Below are 21,827 nucleotides of genomic sequence, written 5' to 3' on the forward strand. Positions count from 1 at the left end.
CGAGCCTGCACCCTCATGGATACTAGTCAGATTTGATTCTGCTGAGCCACCACGGGAACTCCAGATTGCTGGATTAAATGGAAACTCAATTTTTAGTTTTTTGAGCACTCTCCATACTGTTTTCCATAGTGATTGCACCAATTTACATTCCCACCAATAGTGCAAGAGGGTTCCCTTTTCTCCACACCTTCACCAGCATTTATTTTTTTTGTAGACTTTTTGATGATGGCCATTCCAGCTGGTGTAAGGTGGTACCTTATACTAATTTTAATTTTTCTCTAATAATTAGTGCTGTGGAACATCTTTTCATGTGTTTTTTGGTCATTTGCAAGTCTTCTTTGGGGAACTATCTGTTTAGATCTTGTGCCCATTTTTTGATGGGGTTGTTTGTTTGTTTGTTTGTTTGTTTTGTATTGAGCTTCAGGAGGCATTTATATATTTTGGAGATTAATCCCTTGTTAGTCATTTCATTTGAAAATATTTTCTCCCATTGTGCAGGGTTGTCTTTTCATTTTGTTTAGGGTTTCTTTGCTGTGCAAAAACTTTTAAGTTTAATTGTCTCATTCGTTTATTTTTGTTTTTATTGTCCTGACTCTAGGAGATAGATCTGAGAAGATATTGCTGTAGTTTATGTCAGACAATGTTCAGCCTAGTTTTCCTCCAAGAGCTTTATGGTATCCAGTCTTATATTTAGGTCATTAATCCATTTTGAGTTTATTTTTGTGTATGGTGTTAGGGAATGTTCTAATTTCATTCTTTTACATGTAGCTGTCCAGTTTTCCCAGCACCACTTATGGAACGGGAATTTGTTAACTGCTGCTTAAAATTCATTATATTTTTTAGATATCCTAATAGTCCACTTATATGTCATGGAATGGGTGAACGAAAATTAGTGCATGATTTATGTCTTAGTTCCTCATCTTCGAATTGGTAGGCATTTCCTTAGCAGATTTTGAAGGTCATTGTCCTCGCTAAATTTATAAGTTTCCTGTGAATTGAAGAAGTTTCCTCCTTTACATACCCTTCCCTTTCCTTCCTCTTCTTATTTCAAAATGATGGTCCTGACCTACTGCATGGCACAGGGAAATCTACTCAATATTCTATAATAACTTATATAGGAAAAGAACTTACATATATGTATATGAAACTGATTCACTTTGCTGTACAACTGAAACTAATACAATGATAAGTCAACTACATGTCAATAAAATTTTTTTGAAAGAGTTGAAATCAGGAAAAAAGTGATGGTCCTTAAAGTGATCATTATCTGGATGAAGGAACATATATATATATATATATATATATATATATATATATATTTATATGTATTTTTAGGGCCACATATGTGGCGTATGGAAGTTCCCAGGCTAAGGGTCAAATTGGAGCTGTAGCTGCTGGCCTGCACCAGAGCCACGGCAATGCAGGATCCAAGCCACATCTGTGACCTACACTACAGCTCATGGCAACGCTGGATCCTTAACACACTGAGCAAGGCCAAGAATAGAATCCACATCCTCATGGATACTAGTCGGGTTCATCACTGCTGAGCCACAATGGGAACTTCAAGAAATATATTTAAATGTACGTATATAATCGGAAATCTATCCCAGTTTTATACACACATTTTTTTGACACTTTTAGTTTGCAAGGCCCGAAAATGCTTACGATTGCTTCTTTCTTTTGGTAAGCATTGCTCAATACAACCACTTGCCTTTCTTTTTAAAAACTGCTTAGGATGAGGCTGTTTTCTATTGTGGTTTCTTCCATAGTAAGTTTTTGATAAAACTCTTCTGTTTATCAAACGTTCAGTCATGTCACTGTAGCACACCCTCAGAAATGGCGAAGAAACCATGCTGCCATCAGTCATCCAGTCAAGTCATGTTGCAGAGCCTTGAAAGTCCATTCCAGAACCTTAAAATGAGAAATCAAAGCATACCAGTTTGTGTTAATTATGGTCCTGAATTCATAGTGCCTGATTTTTAAAAAATTAATTGGAATTTAGGAAGCATAATGCAGACTTTGGGATGACAAAGAAGAACCATTATAGGAAATCACGACATTATCATACATTAAGTGCAGAGCAATGGAACCTTGGAAATTGGGATTTGATTGTGTCATATTAATTAAGATGAGTTACTGAAACTAATAGAATAAAAATAACAAGAGAAAAGGGCTTAGAAGACTAAGCAGAGGGAATTCATTCCTTTAAAAATATTTATTGAATACCAATTATTAACTTATGTGGAGAGCATGTTTACATTAGTTAAACAGAAGAACACAAAATAGACAGTCTTTGTCCTCTCTGAGAGTATATCTAGAGCATGAAACTATAGGGAATTTAGGCACTACACAAAAGACTTGCAGTGTTAACATGGAGGGGAATTGCAGGGGAAATAGAAGAAAAAGGAGAGAAGCCTGGGTTTGGGCAGAGGAAGGGAGGTATTGGCCTGGTAAAATCTTTTCTGAAAAAGTGATCTTTAAATTGGAAATTGAAGGTAAGCAGTTGGCAGAACTGTTGAGTGAGGAATGGGATATGTGGGAAAGTAAGAAGACGGTCAGGAGTAAGAGATATTCTTGGAACTGAAAGAAGTCCAGTTAGCTCTGGAATAAAGCGAAACAGATGATACTTACTCGAATCAAGATATTTTGAGACCATGTCAAAGAGAATGTGTAGCATCCCAAAGGAAGTGGGAAGCCCTAGAAAGGAGGTGACAAAGATTTGTGTACTGAAGTGATCATGATTATGTTGGCTACTATTGGAGGAAGCTTTGGAGGGGAAATGAGTGAAAAGTGAACATATATGTGCATATCTAAATGTGCCTCTTGGAAAATATGTCTACCAAGAAATACAATATATTGTATTAACTGAAGAAAGAGCAAGGGAAATTTGGGGATAATGTTTTATTATATTTATGCAGCCTGGTAGAGTCTTCCTTCTTGATAACAGCACTCATTATGAGATTGGAAACGTTTGTACTGCTGGAAGTGTTTTAAGAAAGCAAGATTCCATACCCTTTCTTTCGGAAAGAGTTCAAAATCATGGTGCTCAGACTTTGGCTGTCGGGGATCAAAAATGACTTCCCTCTCCCTCAAAACAAAACAAAATAATAACCCAAAGAAAAATTTGGATTGCCATTTTAAAACAAAAATTTAGAGAGGATATCATCTCGCAGTAAATGGTAAGTCTTCTAATTCTTCTGAAAATATGATTAAGAACATTTTTATGTGTATTATTTTCCTCACTTTCCAGTTCTATAGTTCAAAAAGCTGTAACATTTTGTTTCATTCACAATGGCTCAGAGATAATTTTGTAAACCTCAGCTCTGCCTATCACGGAGACAGGATAAAAACCAGAACTGCCTTTACCTGTGAACCAAACGTATCTGAGGTCACTCAAGAATTTGAAATACACCTTAATTTCATGGCCGTGTCTTCTAGGATTCATTTGAAGGAGACTTAACCTCTCTTACCCAGAAATCGCCATTTGTTGCATATTCATTAGAGGAGAGCAAATGTTTCTCATAGTTTTCCTTCGTTTGATAGCTACCAGATTTGCAAATATACCCCTTTATTCAATATGTTTAACAGAACTCTGATGAGTCATAGTGCTTGCCTATAAGGATACTAAAAATAATCTTGAAATAGGAACAGAAATTAAAAACCTCCTATTTTAAGGCTTCCCTGACTGGTTAGTGTTTTTGTAAGGAAAATTCACATAAAATAGAATAGCTACGTATATATTAACTTAGGTTGAATGTATTTAGAAAATGAAAGTTCAGTGAGCATCTTCTGAAAATATATGTTTCATAGGTATTATATTTTTGTTTTCACTTTCTTCTTTTTTTTTTTTTTCTCTTTTTTAGGGCCACACCTGAGGGATATGGAGGTTCCCAGGCTAGTGGTTGAATCAGAGTCATAGCCACTGGCCTATACCACAGTCATAGCAACACTGAATCCGAGCCACATCTGTGACCAACACCACAGCTCACGGCAATGCCAGATCCTTAACCCACTGAGCAAGGCCAGGGATCGAACCTGTGTCCTCATGGATACTAGTCAGATTCATTTCCACTGAGCCATGATGGGAACTCTAGTTTTCACTTTATTCTTAATTAAAATAGTTTACCGGGTGGAAGAGAGCTTTGGGAACAGGAAAATGTAATTTTCCTCTCTATATAAAGGAGGCTTAAGAAGGTCTGGGAGTTTAGTCTTAACCTTGAGAGGAGTAACATTAATATAGCACATCAAGAAAAGTGTTTGCAGAAACTTGAACTTCTTGCTTCCTTCATTGTTCCTTACACATTTTAGTGCAAAATAAATGCTATTATCATTAGGTAAAATCCTGCCAATGTATAATGGTGATGTTGATCAAACTTGTTTCAAGTTATGTATGTTAAAAGAAAAACAAAAGCATAAAAATGCTATGAGCTTTGAAATCAGGAAGACGAGTTTGGATCTCTGCTCTATCACTTAGTAACTTACATTGGGCAACTTAGTGAACATGTGCCTTAGTTTCTCATTGATATGAGAATATTATTACATATTAATTAATGTGGCTATTACCCTGTCATAGAGCAGTTGAAAATGAATGAAACAGCCAGCATCAATATGTTTTCTAGACCCTCAATAAATGGTTTCTATTTTCTTCTCATAGTTATTCTCCCCATTCTAGTATCCAAGCCTTGCTTTCTACCTATATCCCTTTGAATGTCCAGGATGCTGGCCATCCAGGCAACATACAAATGTCAACTTTCCCACTGCGTCTCAAATCAAGACTTGCCTCTTCAATGAACTGTGCATTCGAATTGAGACTTAGTTACAAAAATGTTTATCAAAGTTTCATTTATACTAGTGAAGAAGCTGGAAATAGCATAATGTCTTAAGTTATCCTTTCATAAATTACCATGTACCCATATATTGTCATGTTACAAAACCATTAAAAATTTTATTGACATGGGAAGATATTTCAGACATGCAGTGGATAGGATAAGGAAAAGTAGAAATAAAACAATGTATACAGTGTACTGACATGAAGAATCATATGGACATGCATAGAATTAAAAGGACAAATGATATACAACAAATGTTAACCATTGTTATGTCTGGGTGGTGGAATGTGTGATTTTTATTCTCTTCGATATACGTAGGCCAAAGGCTATGCCTTCTGTAAGACAGGCTGTAAGAAATGTCACATTTCTTTTATTTATTTTGGGAGCTGTGCCTGCAGTATGCAGAAGTACCAGGGCCAAGAATCAAACCCACACCACAGCAGTGACGACACCAGATCTTTAACCTGCTAGGCCACCAGGAACTCCTCTTTTATTTTCCAAGTCAAAATTAAAGTGCTCCTCATTCTCATCTGGCTAGGGCTTTTAATTTCAAGTATTACTGGAACTTCTTTCCTCTTAAAATTCTCCAAGTTTATGTAAGTGATGTGTGGGTCTTCTAAAGTTCTAAACATTTAAATAGAATCTTCAGGTTTTAGTGTATGCTGCCTGTTATTCCTGATAAGCCCATGACAAAGCCATACCATGCTTTTTTTTTTTTTTTTTCCTTTCCTTTTAAGGCCGCACCTACAGCATATGGTAGTTCCCAGGCTAGGGGTCAAATCAGAGCTGCAGCTGCTGGCTTACATCACAGCCACAGCAATGCCAGATCCTTAACCTACTGAGCAAGGCCAGAGATCAAACCCAGGTCCTTATGGATACTAATTGGATTTGTTACCACTGAGCCATGATAGGAAACCCCACATCATGCCTTTAAATCCAAGGACTGTTCTCTTGCTTCTGTGTGAATCCTGTGAACTCCTGCCGATTTAATCCATTGTTGCCCTGGGCATTTTGCATTTTGTAATCCCAAATCTCTTCATTCCTCCTCAAATTGTTTTCTTATCTTCACATGGCAAAACTATTTCCCACTTAGAATAAACTCACTCTCTTCTTGAGATATTAATGCATGACGTAAGTGGTAATTTAAAGATTAAATTAAATATACACTATTAAATGTAAGTTTATTATTTATCTATATATTACTTAGGTACTACTATGCAGCAATATGTATTACTTACTATGTATAAGGCACGAAAGTCCTTAATTTTAAATAAAGTCTCTGAATCAACAGTTTTATACAAGTTATCTTCCACCTTTTCTCTGTGTTTGCTTCCTTTCATAATTCTCTGTAAGAATTTGGGCTTTGCAAACATAACTGGGAAAAGGCATGGAGGAAAGTGGGCAGTCCAGGGGAGTAATCTTCTCCATGCTTTGTAGTGGTTATACTTCTTAAAAGATTCTTTATCAACGGAATACAAAACCATGATTTAGAATAGAGAAGAAAAAAATATCCAGAGCTCTGAAAACTAAACACAAAAGGATGAGACGTGTATTTTCAAAATGTTCAACAATGAACCTGTTACTTCACTAATATAAATTAAAAAAACCCCACAGCTATCAGAGAACAAAACAAAGCATGCTTGTGCAAACACTCTAAACTTTCTCATTTTCTTTTTATTTCAGAGCTTTATCTTTCAATTCTAAGGCTCAATTAATTTATCTGTGAATAGACATTGGGAAATGGCTATAGAAAGAGATATGTAATTTGAGTTCAAAGGTTTAGTTTAAACTTTGACTCTACTTTGCAAGAGTCCATGGTTTTCTGTTCTTCCAGTAGGATGATAACGATGCAGGCTGGGGCAAAGCTGCCAGGACCCCAGTTAATCCCAGGGGTTACACACGGTTCCAGGCCACAGGGGAGAGTTTCTTTAAGTAATCACATCTGCCTCTCCAAGGACTAAAAGCAGAGGACACATTCTATAATTCCAAATCTCCTTTTTTCCCCCCACAAATTGTTTTTCACAACTTTCAGATGGCAAAACTGATCCCAATTAAGAATAAACTGATTTACTTGTTCAGACATAAATATATGAGGTAAGCAGTAATTTGAAGATTAAATATGAAAATTTAAAGCCGTTATTAAATATATACCATGCCTCCAAACTGAATCTCTGAATCATCAGTCTTATACAGATTATCTTCTCATATTTTGTGGTTTGATTTACTCCTGTAGCTGAGTTTTGTCAAATTGTCTCAACCTTCCAATTCCTCTTTCCTATCTTTTTTGTTTGTTTGTTTGTTTGTTTGCCTTTTCTAGGGCCACTACCTGCAGCATATGGAGGTTCCCAGGCTGGGGGTCTAATCGGAGCCTACACCGCAGCTCACGGCAATGCCAACACTGGATCCTTAACCCACTGAACATGGCCAGGGATTGAACCCGCAACCTCATGGTTCCTAGTCGGACTTGTTAACCACTGTACCACGAAGGAAACTCCCGTCTTTCCTATCTTGATAGCCCTCCTCCCCTAGAGGGAATTCACCATTCCTTCTGGACTCGGTAATCCCTCTGGTTTTCCCCCTCCCCACATCACTGTTCTCCATTCTTCCCTCTATCTTACTATCTTCCTAAGTACCAGATTTCTAAGAGCCAAGAAACCGACACCTATCGCCAACAATCAGTTACCAAAGTCAAGACAAAATAGTGCAACTACTGTCTTTGATAGCTGGGAACTTTGTTTTTCTTTATTTCTTTCTTTTTTTTCAAAGCTGCTATCGAATTTATTCTCTTATTTTATTTTTTTTATTGATATATAGTTGATTTACAATGTTGTGTTAGTTTCAGGTATACAGCAAATCAATTCTTTTTTTTTTTGGTTTTGTTTTGTTTTGTTTTTTAGGGCTGCACCTGAGGCATATGGAGGTTCCCAAGCTAGGGGTAGAATTGGAGCTACAGCTGCCGGCCTACACCACAGCCAACAGCAATAAGGGATCCGAGCCAGGTCTGTGACCTACACCACAGCTCACCGCGATGCTGGAGCCTTAACCCAGTAGGTGAGGCCAGGGACCAAACCTATATCCTTATGGGTGCTAGTCAGATTTGTTAACTGCTGAGTCATGACTGGAACTCCTTTGATTCAATTTTATGTGTATATACAACTGAATACATATAGGTTATATATACTATATAACTGAATACACCTGTATCTATATTCTTTTACAGATTCTTTTATATATACACATATACACACATATTCTTTTTCAGATACTTTTCCCTTATAGGTTATTATAAAATATTGAGTAGAGTTCCCTGTGCTATACAGTAGGTCCTTGGCGGCTGCCTGTTTTATGTATAGTAATGTGTGTATGTTAATCCCCAACTCCTAATTTATCTCTCCTCCTCCTTTTCCCCTTGGGTAATAGCTGGGAAGTTTCTTTTCCACCACAGGAAAACATCTAAATTCTTTCATTTGTTTTGCAGTAATTTTTAAAGTCTAATCTCAGTGTACATGTCTGAACTTAGCTCTCCATTCTCTGCCCACAAACTCTTCTCGTCTCCTGGAACTGCCTTTGCATGTCCTCCCAGCCATTAATTCCTGCCTTTGCCTTTGCTGCTCAAATGGATCACAGCTACCCACCAACATCCAATCCTAGTCTCATGGCCCAGTTTGGACTTCAGATTTGATTTGGTGCTTCCCTGTTTCTTTGTCATCCTAGTACTTCCTGCTCAAGACGCTTGTAATGGCTTTCAGTTAGCGATATCTCCTTTTTCAGCTGTCAGTACAGGTTTCTGTGCTTGTACTTGCTGGTTCTTCTTTCTGGAACATTCCTCCCACACTCAGTTCCATGGCTGGTTGGCCTATTCTTATTTTTCAGTCAAAATTTTGGATCCTTAGAGAGGCCTTTCCTTGGCATATTGCTTGTTTTTTTTTGTTTGTTTTTAAAGTTGGTATTTTGTTAATCTGATTCTTTGCCTCCCCTGTGCATTAGGATATAAGCGTCATGATAAATGGACCTTGTCTACCCTTTGCTCTCTCACTCTCTCTCCGATGCCTAACAACATGCTAGGCATATGATAAATAAGCAAGACTTCTGAGGAATGGCCATATGGAGCCCTTGGTAAAGTTGGATGATGTTTTTAGGAGTTTTCAGAAACCAGTCTTGGGCACTGAAGCAGCATAAAAGCTTCTTACTTTAAAGGGAGGAAGTGACTTGATCAGTGGTCCTATCCGTAGTAGCTTGTGCTTCCTGAATTGAATTTTTGCCCAAGTATATTATAAAAAATTTTACAAGTGTCCTTTAGGAGTTCCCGTTGTGGCACAGTGGAAACAAATCCGATTATTATCTATGTGGATGTGGGTTTGATCCCTGGCCTCACTCAGTGGGTCAGGGATCCTGAGTTGCTGTGGCTGTGGCATAGGCTGGCAGCTGTAGCTCTGATTTGACCCCTAGCCTGGGAACTTCCACGTGCCTTGGGTGCAGCCCTAAAAAAGCAAAACAATTTTAAAAAATAATGTCCTTTAAATGCATAAATATTTAAAAATCATTGTGAATGAGTGATCGAAGGAGTGAATCCTATTTATTGGGTGAATGGATGCTGTTTATTAACATATATTAAATGCAAAGAGAATGCTGTATAAGGGTTAGTGGAACACTCCAAAATATGGCCATATATAGCTTAAGCCATGCTTTTACTACAAAGAGCAAAATGACTGTTAAAGAAAATAGCAACATCTAGAGAACCAAATGAAAGGAAGATTGTTTTTCTAGAACTATTATTTATAGCAAAATAGTCATACCTTCTTCTTTCTTCCTTTTTTAGTGATAAATCAAATATATTATCCGATCTTGCAGTGCTTTCTTTAAATGCAGCTAGTTATAAGCAATATTGGGCACAAAACTGTTTAGGATATTAGTCTAGTGTTTTATTTTTAATTCAGTTCTTGGACTAGTCTGCTATTTTTCAGGAAAGTAAAAATACCTCAGGAAGGTATTAATTAGGAAATATTTAAATTTATTGAGTCAGTGATGTTTTTCTTAATGGTCCTCTCTATACGTAGAAAAGAGTTATAATATTTTGTGAAGTGGGAATAAATTAGATTTGGGGGGATTTTTTTAAATAGCAATTTTTGGATTATTTTTGTTACTGTAGTTATAAATTTTCAAATATTACTCCATCCTAAGAAACAAATTTGGGACAAACGGGGATTTAAGGCTAGGTTATAAATGTAACGAAGACACACCACGTTCAGGAACTTTTGACAAAACTAAGTTTTCCTAATTCATTTTATCTACCCGTGTCCATAATGCACACACTGCTTTCTGTATCTTGGTTATTTGGGTGAGGATTAAGAGTCGTCTGTCTTTGCTATGTTTCCAGTTAGAGAAAGATGACATACATATAGGGAAGGAAGGAAACCAGATGTTTCCAAAGAGAAGGTATTGGTCTTGACAATGTATTTGAAACATTAAACAGCATAGAGCTTAGAAGGGCTTAGTCACAGGTTATATACACATAAATATAGGAATGCTCTTATCTTAGTTCTTTAATGGAAACTGTCTACTGGCATCGTCAGAGCTCAGTTGCTTGAGGAACTCTGGACATTCACTTAATTGCCATTCTTCCTACTCAGGATTGTCTTCAAAGCAAAAGGCACAAGTTCAGCCTCTTGCATGGTTGTCAGTACATTTAAATTCCAAGGGCACAAGGAGTTTTAAAACCCTATCAAGTGCCTGCACATGAGTTTCTGAGCTGTGTGTTTGGGATGGTGCCCATTCGGACAGAATTGCTGAAATTAGACATGCACTTGCTTTACCAAATTTAGAGGGATCTTGGAGCTCAGAAAGCAGATTGTGCGTTATTGCCACATGTAGGTAAGATGAATTAGGACAACTTGGTTTTGTTAAAATTTCCTGAACATGGTATGTCTGTAGTCAAAATTTTTTAAAAATATGAAGGGGAGTTCCCGTAGTGGCGCAGTGGTTAACGAATCCGACTAGGAACCATGAGATTGCGGGTTCGGTCCTTGCCCTTGCTCAGTGGGTTAAGGATCCGGCGTTGCCGTGAGCTGTGGTGTAGGTTGCAGACGCAGCTCGGATCCTGCGTTGCTGTGGCTCTGGGGTAGGCCAGTGGCTACAGCTCCGATTCGACCCCTAGCCTGGGAACCTCCATATGCTAAGGGAGCGGCCCAAGAAATAGCAAAAAAGACAAAAAAATAAAAAATAAAAAATAATAAATTAAAATATGAAGGGAGCTTGATTTAATTTTCCCTTCTGCTTTTTCTGCAGAAAAAAAAAGTGTTTTTTGGTTTGTTTTTTTTTTTGTCTTTTTTTAGGGCCGCACCTGCAGCATATGGAGGTTCCTAGGCCAGGGGTCCATTCGGAGCTGTAGCTGCCAGCCTACACCAGAGCCCCAGCAACACAGGATCCGAGCCTCATCTGCAACCTACACCACAGCTCACTGCAACACCAGATCCTTAACCCACTGAGCGAGGCCAGCGATCGAACCCGCAACCTCATGGTTCCTAGTCGGACTCGTTAACCACTGCGCCACGACGGGAACTCCAAAAAAAAAAAAAAAAAAGCATTTTTAAAAGATATAGTATAATGGGTCAATAGACAGTGGAGAAAACTTCACAGTATGAGTTTAGCAGTGGAATGATTTGACTTGAATTGTGGGACAGTTTATCTAGGAATGAAGCCTAAGATATTTTAACAGGGGAAAGAGAGGCAAGAATGATGCCCCCATGGCAGTGTATGTGAGTAATAGTAATGCAAGGGTACCAATCAATATTTTGACCATCAAATTTAAACAGTGTAGCGGTAAGAAAAATGCTGAATGTAGAAACAAGAAGATGAATGAAGGAGTTGAGATGGGGAGGAGCGGCAAGACTGTGATGGTTGCTGATAAGGAAGAGATTGGTGGCAGGTTCCAAGCCTGGGCGCTTAGGGGTTCCATTTTCCACCCGTGGCTCCACTACTGCTGATGTACAGCAGTAAGGGATTCGGCTAACTTGGGACAGGCTGAAGAGATGGTCAAACAAAACTTGCTGTAAGGGATGGTTATGATATCCTAGAAAAATTCTGGGCTTTGGAGTCAAAGAGACTTGGATTGAAATCCTGGCTTCACTACTAATTTTGTGTGCTTAGGGGTCTAAATAAAGATCAGAATGCTTAAGTTCATGAATATAGTGATAAATGTTACTGGAAATGTAGTGATAACACTAAGTATGTGGCCCGATGTAGGTTCTAAGCAAGGAGTAACAGTGATATTATTAGTGCTTTATCTGGTATAGTCCTCTTAATAGATTTAAAAGACATTTAGGAGGGAAAAGTTTAATAAACTAGTAATAATCATCCTGACATGCTCAATTAAAAAAAGATAATTAAGAGAAAATTATTGCTTCCATTTTTCAAGTCAGAATAGTGATACAAATATATGGGTATAGTAAATGCACAATAAAAGTACAAATGATTACTAGTAGATATTTAGCTATTAAAAGAATTCTTATTGTTTATAAATGCTTTCTCCTTAGATTTGTGTTCATAACAACATCTAAATTTGTATTTTATTTTTTATGTTTTTCTTTTTACAGCTGCACCTGCAGCTTATGGAAGTTCCTGGGCCAGGGGTCGCGTCAGAGCTGCAGCTGTCAGCCTACACCACAGCCAAGGTAACTCTGGATCTGAGCAGCATCTGTGACCTATGCCATAGTTTGTAGCAATGCCAGATCTTAACCCACTGAGCAAAGCCAGGGATCAAACCCACATCCTCACAGATACTATGTCGGGGTCTTAACCTACTGAGTTCCCACATAGATAATAATCGGATTTGTTTCCACTGTGCCACAATGGGAACTCCACTGCATCTAATTTTTAAATTAATTGTACATAATTTTAACTAGGGTCCACTTCACCTTTATCTCTGATTAGCTTCATATTTCCAGGAATTTTATTAGTGTGTGTGTTAAAAAATTAAATTTTCTCTTCTTTAGTAACAGTGAAAATGGCAGTGGCAAGTAGACTGCTATTTGGAGGTCGGGTTTAAGACATCCTTGAGCCCAATATCATGGATGATAAATTCAACAAACATCCTTTGAGCTCCTAAAATGCTATAGACTTTGGGAAGAGGATTTGTCAAAATGAAAAAGGCTTGTTTCCTACCAGCTGGAAGCATAAAACATTTTTCCTTGTATGGCCATGTTTAACACAAATTAATCAGTGCCCTAATAAATGTTTTTACTCAAATGGAAAGATGAATTCAGCTGGAAAAAGGAGTGGGTAAGTTACATCTTTTCCAGATGAGGTGTAATTGAGCTAAGCCTTGCAGAGTAAGCAGGATTATTTTAGTAGAATTTAAGGGAAAGGTGTGCCAGGAGATTAGTCTCTGTGGTAGTTGGAATGATTGTGGTTAATTAGCTGATTGTCAAACAATTCACAAGTGAGAATTCTTTTCATTTTCTTTGATTTGAGTCTTATTAACTTGCTTTTGTTAATACATAAAGAGAGGAATGACATATTAATTATATTCACAGACAGTTAAATAGTACAAATACCAATATAGCTGCATTATGGACAGAACACTCAAGCAAAGCAGTGGACAAGAGGAATGTATTAATATATGTGAATTGGTTAATTAGTGACCCCTGAGAATCTTCCCTGTTTCTATCTGCAATCTTGATTGGATTTCCCTGTTCATCTCTGAGTATCCCATGCTGGCTAACCATTTTCCCTGGATGTACCAAATTAATCATCAAATAGTATCTCAATCCTCATGTTCAAGTTTATAGGGGACAAATCACTTTCAACTGGTTAAAATACAAGATAGGTGAAGTGGAAGTGGTGGAAAAGAGCAAAGAAAGAGAAAATCAATCATTAAAAAAAACCAGGTTTTACTTTTCTGCTTTTTAAGCCATGGGTTTTAACAAGTAGGTACTTCCTTGTTAATTTGGCTAGTTTTGAGTCTGTTCCTTTTGTTTACTTTCCAGTGCTAAAATTAGCTTACTATTCTCAGTCTAATTTTTGAAAATGTTGATAATTAATGGCACAAAGTCTGAAACGTATCGACTCGCAATAATGCACAAGGTAGAACTGGATTTTAAAAAGGCTGCTACATATACTATTGCTCAGTATTAGATGGGTCCCACCTGTATTCATTCTCCTAAGAGATTTTGATGGACAGGGCTAGAAAAGATGGGTCTTTAGATCTAATTGATCCTACAGACTGAGGTAGGCTATGAAAGCAGAGACTCTCTTACCTAGTAGAGAGATTCTTGGAATTAGTAGGCAAATGTTGGAAACATTTTTGAAGGAATTAGGACAAGGTGAAGACAGTTGATTTGATCATCTGGGGGGTCAATGGGAACAATGAGATCATGAGTAAGGAGCCAAACTGAACCAAATGTGGGCATAGAGGCCATAGAACCACAGAACGTTGCAAGGAGAGGCAGTCAGCATCCATTCCAGAGAGCTGGAGAGACATACCTGCAGTAGCTTTTACACTATACAGATGGAGATAAGTCAGCCCGATTTAATAAGGCTAGAAGGAAGAAAGAAGCACACATCTTCCCATATGTTTTAACTCTAGCCACCACATATACTGAAATTCTCTTTAAAAGCATTTAATCAAAAAATTGTCTTTCTTTTTTCTACACCACAGCCATAGCAACACGGGATCTGAGCCGTGCCTGTGACCTACACCACAGCTCACAGCAATGCTGGATCCTTAACCCACTGAGCAAGGCCGGGGATCGAACCTGCATCCTCATGGTTACTAGTTGGATTCATTTCCACTGAGCCACGATGGGAACTCCCCTCAAGTTTTCTTGTCACTGCTGGGTATCTTCCCCAAATATCAAGAGCTACAACTTTTATTATCAAATTGACCCAAGCACTGTGAAGCCACTTTTCAAAGGAGCCTTTCTTCATCAGAGTCTTGGGATGACTCTGTCCTGCAAAACATATTCTTTCTTTACCTGGAGAAAAAGGTTAAAAAAAAAAAAAATTAATGGTGTGTTCTCTGCTCTTCTACTTAGCACTTCATTTTTCAAAAAATTTAGGATCTTCTTTGGAAAGAAAAAGTTCTTGACGTCATGAGCTACTACGGACTTTTTTTAGGAAGAAGAGATTTATAATATAACAGGTTGAATTTATGGGAGAAAATGAAGACAAAAAGGAGTTAAATCTTGGGCTATGGAAAACATAAAATCCAGAAGATTTGATGAGGGAGCCTGCAGAAATTATATTCTTTGAAAATATTATGAGAGCTAGGGAAAGTGTGCTCGGTATTTGACTAAAGACAAAAATAGAAGAACCTGTGTTTGAAAGACAAGCTATGCTAAGTGAATGTCAGTCTTTAATGACACTAATTGATTCTTGCGGAATTTGAATAAATTTAAACAATATATCTTCTTTGTTACAGTGAAATCAGTTATTGGAATTTACTTGGCACATTTGTAACAACCTGATTTGATTTATTCCCCTAAATCTCAACATATGGATTATATCCTCTGGTATGCCTTTAATCTTAAATTTACAAACACGTGGTTATTAACACAAATGTTTTGAGTTTGGGGAGGAACTATTTAAATGGATTTAATTTTTAAAGTGGTCTCATATAGTTCATCTTCAAAGTGCACATAGTCTATATTTTGGGCTTATTATAAACCTTGCCTTTTTACAGAGGCAGAAATACTCTGGGTTATTCCTCTTTTCAATTGGGTCTTACTTGTTTGGAAAAAAAAAAAAGGAAGAAGCAGGAACTACTTAAGGAAAAGAAGTACTTTCAGACACACAGGCATCCATGTGATTTAGGACTGGTTAACGTATAGATGATTTAAGCATGTTTTCTGACTCCAAACCCCTAGTTCTGATAGATAAACATTTATATTTAAGACATTAACTGCTCTGAGAAGCGCGTTTCTCCCTTCCTCTTTAATTCCACCTTAACACAACTGCAAAGACTAAAGGAAACCAGCCCACAGTTTAGCCCCTCCCACCAAGGCAAAGCCTTGAACTTCTCTGTGATCCCCGGCTGAGAAAGGATCCTGACAGAAAGCTAGAGGCGTAAAGGAGCCTGAAGAATCTCAGTAACTCTGGGAACTGTAAGCAATATATTTACTCTTCCCCCCGCTCCACTCCCCTCTCCCACCCTCCCTAGCTCTTAGTTTGTCCCTTGCCTGAAAGGAGGAAAGGATGGAGGGATGCCTAGGACTCACCGCTTTAAAAAGTCTGCGCGTCCTCCGCCTTTTGAAATCAGACACAGATCGGGGGCCCTAATTTCCTTCTAACAAATGCCACTTTGCTTTCCGGGGTCTAAATGCACCGTGGAGTCGGACGGTAAGAGTTTGCTTCACTTAGCGCCGGAAAGAAAGCGAACTTTCAGAAAGGCAGTGAGGTGGCTCTCCTTAGCCCTCGCTCCACGTGATGCCACCCCGTGGCTGCCAGTCCCCATACTCGAGCAGCAGCGCGCTGTTTGACAGCCCCGAGGATCTTGAGCGAAGGAATGCATGGACTCTTTGAAGTTGTAATTAAGAAACAGTAATTTTGGTTACTTCGGCGAAGCATTCCTGGGTATTTGATGTGTGGCCGTGTGATTTGAAAAGACAATATTGACAAAATTAGTTGTACAATGACTGGTCTTCTGATTCGCCCTTCTAAATGATTTGATGTGCCAGGAGAGCAGAGCTCCAAACTAGGTATTGGCAAAGATGTGCTCAAGTAAGAAAGTTGAGTTCTGCAGTGTGAACACTATTTTAATAATTTTGTAACAGAAGCGTTTGTAAAAAAAAAAAAGGCATTTGCATTTGAAATAGTAGTGACAACATATCTTGTCTCCTATAACTTGTAATCATTTTAGTCTTAAAAATAGTGATGTTTACCTCAAAAACTAGAACAAGAAATGCTGTTCATTTTGGTTGAGGAGGTAAACATCTGTTGGCTAAGGCGGATGGAAAGGACTAGAACTGTCCTGTGTGCGTATGGGTATAATTCTAAGTTACATTTGCCTACCTAGAGAGTATTTCTGTTCTGTTTTGTTTCTGTTTGCTGCATAAATTTAGAATTGTAGCCTAAGAGATATTTTCAGGGAATGGTAGTGAAACACACCTTGTTAAGAGTTTTTAAATTGTATTGCAGAGATCCCTGAACCTTGCCAATCAAGTTTGATATTGGGATAAAAAAACAGGCTTTCCGCTTCTTTCATTGAGCAAAAGAAGAGTTAATTTAAAATTAAGCAATAATTGTGCAATGTATAGAGAAGGCTTTAATCTGCTTTTGCTCAAAATAGCTTTACAAACTTCCTGTAGGGGAAGCACAATTGATGGGATGAGAAATGAAGAAACCCATTTAATATTTTTGCTTTTCCCAGTTAAACATAAATGCAAAATATTTCAAAAGTGACTTGCAAATATGAAAATGCTTCTTGTTGCATTTTACACTTATCAGTTTCTTGCTAATAGTACCCGACAAAGGTCATCCCACAGAGATAATTTGGCCTGTATTTTTTCCCCACCAGTATCATTCCTAGTGTCTCTGCTTAGAAAGCAAAGTCATAGAACCCAGTCATTTGCATACTAAAATAACATGTTCCAGGAATAAAAAAGAGGAAGACAGAATTAGCTGTGGTTCCTTTTCCTCTCCTATGCCCTTTATTTACCATCAGTTTTTTTTTTTTTCTTTCTCTTGTTTGAAGAATGTATGGATTTAGTTATTCCCAACTTTTTTTTTTTTTTTTTTTTTTTTTTTTTTGTCACAGGCCTTTTTATAAATCTTATGAAAGGTGTAGACCCCACCCTAGAATAATGACACATGCTTCTCTAGCATGCACAAATTCTGATAACACCTTTAGGAATTTCACAAACCCCCCCAAATGATTTACGTCACATGAAAACGTAGTATTTCTTAGAACTTTGGCGTTTACTGATAATATCAAATAATTAACAAATTATTTTACTTATAAGTAAAGAACTGCCTGACAGTGAAGATTGTACTTATTTTTTAGTGTTCTGGAACTGTAAATAATTGGGTGTAATGGAAGAACTACTTGGAAACCAAGTGACCTAGATGTTAGACTCCACGCAACAGTAATTAGCTGTGCAAATGCTAAGCTTGCCATTTTTCTGTAACATGTGATATTTTTTATTATTAAATGCAATATGTAAAACATAATAGGGTAGTAAGATGCAAATTACTTTTTATTGGATTGTGGGATTTCTACGTTTGCTGCTTTTTGTTCCAAAATTCGTATTTCCCCGCCTAATTATGTTTAATAATATTCTTGTTTATTACAAAGATAATTCATGCTTACTGTTTAAATCTTGTTAAATAAAAAATTGTGAAGAAGAAAAGGGAGGCTGTACATAGTCCCCCGCAAGGTGTAACAACTTCGAATATGTCATTCATTCAATCAAGAGTTACCATTAGTGCGCATCAGCAAAGAGACAAGGAATTCATGCATATACATCTGTTTATACTTCTAGACATTCTTCTACACATATACTCACGTGTAGATCTTACAAAGGTATGTTCACACCTGTTAAAAGATCAACTGAGGCATATGAAAATTTTTGAGTTCATTTGAGCAAAAATTGATTGGCATGGGGCAGTGCCCAAGTAGAAGTGCTTCACTGACAGAATCTGGAGGAGTGAATTTTGTAGAGAAAAAGCAGAACCAAGGTAAGATATTTATTGATGGGCTCCAGCTTAAATCCTAGTCGGCTGTTTATGAATGACTCTCCATGGGTTTTAATTTTGTAACTTTGAGGAATTTACTGGCTTAGATTTCAGTTTACTAATGTAGGCTGCAGTGGAATTATAGTCACCTTAGTCTAGTGACTTCCTTGTTTAATTAATGTAACACACTCTTCCTGCTATTTCATGATGTGTTTCCCCTCAATCAGGCAATTTTCCGTTAAAACATGATGTTGTTATACTTGTACATTATTTTATATTCATTCATATCTTAAATATTACTGAGTCAATACTATGTGTCAGGCACTGGACAGGTGATGACAATCTAGCCATAAGAAAGAGAGTGTGGTTCTAAGATGTAATTTTTAGTCTATGGAAATGTACTGGCTGATTACAAATCGTTGAATATTTAGGTGAATTAAAGTTTTACACTATTATAAATAGTGTTTCATTTAGGACCTCTTAATAAATGTTTGTACGCATCTTTGTTTATTTCCCTTGGATAGAGTCTTAAAATCTATTTTATTTTTATTTTATTTTATTTTTGCTTTTTGCTTTTTAGGGCCGCACTCGCGGCATATGGAGGTTCCCAGGCTAGAAGTCAAATCGGAGCTGTAGCTGCTGGCCCCAGCCCCAGCCACAGCAACGCAGGATCTGGGCCACGTCTGCAACCTACACCACAGCTCATGGCAACACTGGATCCTTAACCCACTGAGCAAGGCCAGGGATTAAACCCGAAACTTCATGGTTTCTCGTTAGATTTGTTTCCGCTGCACCACAACGGGAGCTCCAAAATCTATTTTCTAGTAGATTCCAACAAAAGTTCCATTACTCACAAGTTGTGAGATCATAAGCCAATTTCTCAATTGTAAAATAGAAATTATAATGGGTATTTGGAGAGTTTAAAAAATATTTAGCAAACTATCATGGTGTACTAGTTATTATTTTTGCTATTTTTTCTCTTGAGAAAGATTATGTCCATTTATAAGTAGTATAGGAGAGTTTTAAACTAACACTATGGTATTCCCCTAAACCAGCATGGTGTTATCACTCAAACAGAACACACAACAACCAGCAAATCCAAAAACTCAAGAGTTGTTACATGAAAATTGTATCTTGCTTAAGTTTGCACTTCTTTCAGAACTAAGGTTGAACCATTTTTGTAGTGGGCACTTATATGTCTGTGTTTATAAATTGTCTCCTTCAGTGTGATTTTTAAATCTTTTTTTGTTTCAGTTTTAATTTCTAACATGGTAAACATCAATGGCTGTAAATAACATAAAGGTCCTTTGGGGTCCTCAATGATTGTGAAGCGTGTAAGGGGCCTTACCATCAAAGGCTGCATTTTGAAATGGAAATAGAAATTCTGTAAACATTGCTTTTTTCAAGTTTAGAGGATTGTTGTTATTGTTTCTTGATGCCTCTTCTTTTACAATGGGTGAGATGCATAGAAAAACGAAAGTGAAGTTATCTTTATTCTCATAGACTCTCATCTACAAAATCTGGGAATTTGACGAGGTTTCTGAGCGAGGGCCAATACCTCTGAAGACTCTCTCACAGCTTCAGAAACATCCAGACTTGCTTCATGTAGAGAAGGTGGAGATAGAACTAAGGGGTACAAAATGATTCTTTATAGAGGTTTTGTAAGAAAAATGGTGTCCGTGTTTGTTAAGACCCAATTCAGAGAAAATGAATTCAAGCTTTAGGCAATTTACTTTCTGCTCTGTGGCAACTAGGGCAGTGACAGGTGGGAGAAGAAACTGTTAGTTCTGGAGTTCTTTGCAAAGAAGTAAGTGCCTGTCTTTTGATAACACCACCCACCTGAGGAGAAAAAAGAGATGTGCCAAAGATGTCTCTGAGCAGTGTGTGATTTTCAGAGTTTGTTGTTGTTGTTGTTTTTTTTTTTTTGGTTCTCTGTGATTCTTAGTCCACCCTTAGAACGTTCTTTGAAAATACAGCCTATCTCTCCTTTATACAAATGTAAAATAAGCTTACATACTTCAGTGGTCACCATGAGCAGACTTATGAGGCTGCCCCACCAGTGGGATCACTTATGTAATGAATTCTAATAGCTATAGAGAAACAGAGCGATCCCCTGGAAGTGATGTCTGTCAGAGTTCACTACCCACTGAATCAAAGATGATGGGCCGAGAGGCCAAGTGGTGCTCATTTTCCTTCCGTTTCCTTCTTGGGGAATAAAAGAATATCACACCATGTGATTGTAAATCACCTGCTCCCTTTATCTTTTTTCTTTCTTTTTTTAATTAAAGTACAGTTGATTTACAGCCTTGTGCCAATTTCTGCTGTACGGCAGTGATTTAGTCATTATATATATATATGTATATATATATATTTCTTTATATTACATTCCATTATGGTCCATCCCAGGAGATTGGGTATACTTCCCTGTGCTCTACATCAGGACCTCATTGCTTCTCCATTCTAAATCTCAGAGTTTGCATCTACTAACCCCAAACTTCCAGTCCATCCCACTCCCTCCCTTGCCTGTTCCCCTTGGCAACCACAAGTCTGTTCTCTATGTCTTTGAGTCTGTTTCTGTTTCATAGATAGGTTCATTTGTGCTGTATTTGAGATTCCACATGTAAGTGATATCATGTGGTATTTGTCTTTCTCTGACTTCACTTAGTATGAGACTCTCTAATTGCATCCATGTTGCTGCAGATGGCATCATTTGATTCATTTTTATGGCTGAGTAGTATTCCATTGTATAACATCTTAATCCATTTGTCTGTCAGTGGACATTTAGGTTGTTTCCATGTCTTGGTTATTGTGAATGGTACTGCAGTGAACATGAGAGTGCATGCATCTTTTTGAGTTATAGTTTCTTTTTTTCAAATATTTATCCAGGTGTGGGATTGCTAGATGACATGGTAGTCCTATTTTTGGTTTTCTGAGGAGTTTCTCTAATGTTTTCCATGATGGTTATACCAATTTATATTCGCACCAACAGTGTTACTCTCTTTTTCTTAATCTTTGTCTTCATTTGCTTGACCTCTGGAGTCTGTAGGAAAATATAGGTATTTTAGGTAACAGTGTATTTCCAATTAAAGAACAAATATACCTAATATGTGTAATTTAGGTATTCCATAGTATGGAAAAGTCATGTATTTATTATACGCCGCTTCGTTTTTTACTTTATTATTTAATTTACAATCTGTTTTTTGATTACCTTATTTGAAAAAAAATATCCAAGGGACAGTAATATCTTTCCCTTGCATAGAATTTTGTGGTTTATAAAGATCTTGCTCAAGAACTTTATTACAATAACCATGTGAGTTGGCAGGGCAGATA

At 37.4% G+C, this 21,827-nt stretch overlaps 1 protein-coding gene across 9 annotated transcripts in view; it reads left to right on the top strand.

The window, feature by feature from the left end:
* PLA2G4A (phospholipase A2 group IVA) overlaps window positions 1-21,827 on the top strand; it is a 311,245-nt gene that overhangs the window by 131,022 nt on the left and 158,396 nt on the right. The window contains exon 1 of one of the 9 annotated variants that reach the window (XM_005667845.3): window positions 15,796-15,928. The exons of 6 other annotated variants lie outside the window; for them this stretch is intronic. The gene's annotated coding sequence lies outside the window, so the exon portion shown is untranslated. Of the gene's footprint in view, window positions 1-15,795; window positions 15,929-21,827 lie in introns of those variants that run through there. 2 more of the 9 variants (XM_013979943.2, XM_003130393.5) reach the window with 2 other exon arrangements.

Source organism: Sus scrofa, chromosome 9 (assembly GCF_000003025.6).
Source record: "Sus scrofa isolate TJ Tabasco breed Duroc chromosome 9, Sscrofa11.1, whole genome shotgun sequence".
In the NCBI taxonomy this organism is placed as follows: domain Eukaryota; kingdom Metazoa; phylum Chordata; class Mammalia; order Artiodactyla; family Suidae; genus Sus; species Sus scrofa.